Here is a 3,060-nt window from a genome sequence, read left to right on the forward strand (position 1 = left end):
CATTTTATCATGAATAAATTGTGCCCTTCTGAAATTCATTTGGCACATAGGCCCATCCTGTGTGTGTGTGATTAGGCACAAGAAGTTCTGATGGAGGCCTAGCTAAGCCTATGTAAAATTACAATCAGAACCTCTGGAGGCAACATAAAAAGAGCCAGGTAGTAGGCTAGCCTAGGCAAAATAGCCTAGTACATGGATGTTTTCTATTGTTTTTACTTACATTCCTTTTGTATTATTTTTAAGATAGTCATAGTTTCATCTCAGTACCCTGTTTGAGTTTATTCACAGAGACAGTAGGCCAAACATGAGGAAAAGAAAAGCAGGGGCGTGTCTAGGATTTTTTTCTTGGGGGGGCCAAATAGGGTCACAATCTGTAGAGGGGTGGCATATTGTATTGTAGGGGTGTAACGATACACAAAAATCACGATTACCTCGGTTTTGGGGTCACGATTCGTTTCGGTACAGTATAGGAATAACAAACCATTTGCTTGCTCAGCAATGATAATGCAATGATGATGAATTGCAAGTGTTGTGAGCTAATCCTGGGTCATCTATTAAATAATGCACCAAACTGCTTCATCCATATTTTTTATACAAGTTTTCCTTAATCTTCAAGCAAAACTAGAAGTTAAATACCTGATGACTGGGATGATGTAGGGAGCAGACAATGTGGAGCTTCGCCTGTGTCGCTGCCACTGCAACTTCCACATACAGACTCTTGTGGATCCTCATCTGAGTGGTTGTCTCCCTCACTGGGGAGAATCTCTGACCACACAAAGAAATATTCCATTAATGCATAAACATAAGGCATATATTTCAACTTGTTGTCTTATGGTTAAGTACACATTTAGCACTATTAATTTTATGATTTATTTACCTGCTGAATGCTGTCCTGAAGATGATGTCTTAGCCTCACTGTCTCCTGCAGCTGATCTTTTTTTCTTATTTACAATAAAGAAAGTCTCAATGTTTTGAGATCTCTTCATCGTTCCCGCTATTACTACCTTCTTTCCCTAGTCTGCCCCTGAGAAAATAAGTAAAGCCATAATGCTCAGTTAGGCATTTATCATGTTTGATAGGCCATTAGTGATCATACTGCTAATAATACAAATACATAGATACATAGTTCATTAGTACAAGTGCATATTGATTTTGTGTTCCATACTTTGAACACTCAAACATTTCTCTCTCTATAAGAAAACTACATCTCCCAAAATGCCTTGGGACCATCCCATAGGCCTACATTCAACGTTGGATGAAGACATTTTATATTGGACATTCATTTAACATTCAACATACAAGCGAGATCCGTCAGAAAAAATAACACTTGTTTTTTGTCAAACCAACTTTGAAACAGACAAATATCCTCATGTGCAACAATCCTCATGTGTCACATTTTTTCAGATGTAGGTCTATCACGTTTCTATTTTGAATATTTACTTAAATAAATGTCCAATATAAAACTGACTTTACCCAAGCCGACAATAAGCACGAAGTAGGAGGACAGGAAAGGATGCTCAGTTGGGGGAAGTATTTTCACAACATAGACACTGATGAGTGATTGATGTAGCCTATCAAGATTAAACAAACACAAATTCTCATGGCATGGCATTATTTTAAGTTCACAAGTTAGTTTTATGTCCCCATAACTTCGCCATTTTGTTAACTTTTTACTTAGGTTGACGGCTACAGTAGCCTACAGTTTAGATCGCATGGCAATTTGATCAGAGCACATCTTTGCCCAGCAACACAACGCAGAGGATGCAAAGATGGAGATATGACGACATGAGATGGCAAACTACATGGTGCATACAACAATTTAGACAAAGACATTCAGCCTCAACGCGATGGGGTGATATTTTTTGACGAGGCTACTGTCTGCATGTGGGGCTGCGTGTTTTTTTTTTCCCTCGAGGGACGTAGCCTAGTTCAGGCGGCTGCTCAGGACACCGACCTGACTCAAGTCAAATCTATCAGGCTGTGTTAGAGGTGTGCCTAAGGGAAGTTTGTTTATGCGCGAAAAAGTTACTGTACTTAGATCCTCTTTGCACGAATTCATTCCTGGAGAAAAATGAGAATGAATGGGCTGAATTCGGTACTCGCACATGTGCGACCTTTCTATTTTCCTGCTCGAACCGTCTTTTTTGGGACCCATACGCGAGTACATAACTGCACAGCTAAATGCTGATAACATACTGTCGAGCTAATGTTGCTAACGTTAGCTCCTTAACTTCAGCTACACAAACGTTACCTAATCACCTGTGAAATTCCCAATACATTAAACACTAACATTCACACTTTTTTCACACTTTGGACATTCTCACTTACCTTAATTAATCTTTGTGTTTAACCACCGCAGTGGTGGTGTTCTCAGGAACCATACCAGCTTGATGAACATGAAAGAGGTCCAACTTCTTCTGTTGTGATTGGATGAAATTGACGTTCTTCCTGTGCGGCCAATAACCTATTCGCAAAAGCAGTTATACTGTTGCGTACAAAATAATTAAAAATAATATTGCCCAACATCAAAACACTTTTAAATTGTACTTTTATACATATGCGTGAAAAATAAATTTTGCAATTAATTAAACCCTCCTTTTTTCTCCCTTACTGAGGTGGGGAGGGGGGCCACTTAGGGTGGCCAACCAAATTTCAGGGGTAGCCAATGCCACCCCCGGCCACCCCGGTGGCCATGCCCCTGAAGAAAAGGGCCAGACATCAGGCATTTTTTTGGTGCTAAAAAATTAGTAAATATTAGCATTAAGATCTACAGACAATTACAGTACAAGTGTAGGTGCAGTTAGGTTTTATACACTGTTCATGTGAATAAAGAAAATGGGTTCCCAGCAGACAGGAGAGGCACAGCAGGACGAAAGAGAGCAAGACATTCAGCAGGACTGTTCTGCATGTGTGTATATACTGTATGTGACTCATTTGTAGTGTTGATACCCAGTTTGTTCTGACAAAGAAGGTTATCAGGTTGTACTGCTGTTTTTCTTCTGTGGTACTACTGTATGGTTTGTCATGCTTCTTAATGACATTAAAAATTATTGTTCAGAG

The 3,060-nt window shown here is 39.5% G+C and overlaps 1 long non-coding RNA gene across 1 annotated transcript; it reads right to left on the bottom strand.

Moving 5' to 3' along the window:
* Positions 1–678: 678 nt before the first annotated feature.
* Positions 679–2,442, bottom strand: LOC132873064 (uncharacterized). The gene is made up of 3 exons (XR_009651526.1): positions 2,329–2,442; positions 878–1,024; positions 679–765 (listed from the first exon to the last, which is right to left on the bottom strand). It is a non-coding gene; the product is annotated as an uncharacterized LOC132873064 (long non-coding RNA).
* Between the last annotated feature and the right edge of the window lie 618 nt (positions 2,443–3,060).

Source organism: Neoarius graeffei, chromosome 25, assembly GCF_027579695.1.
Source record: "Neoarius graeffei isolate fNeoGra1 chromosome 25, fNeoGra1.pri, whole genome shotgun sequence".
Lineage (NCBI taxonomy): Eukaryota > Metazoa > Chordata > Actinopteri > Siluriformes > Ariidae > Neoarius > Neoarius graeffei.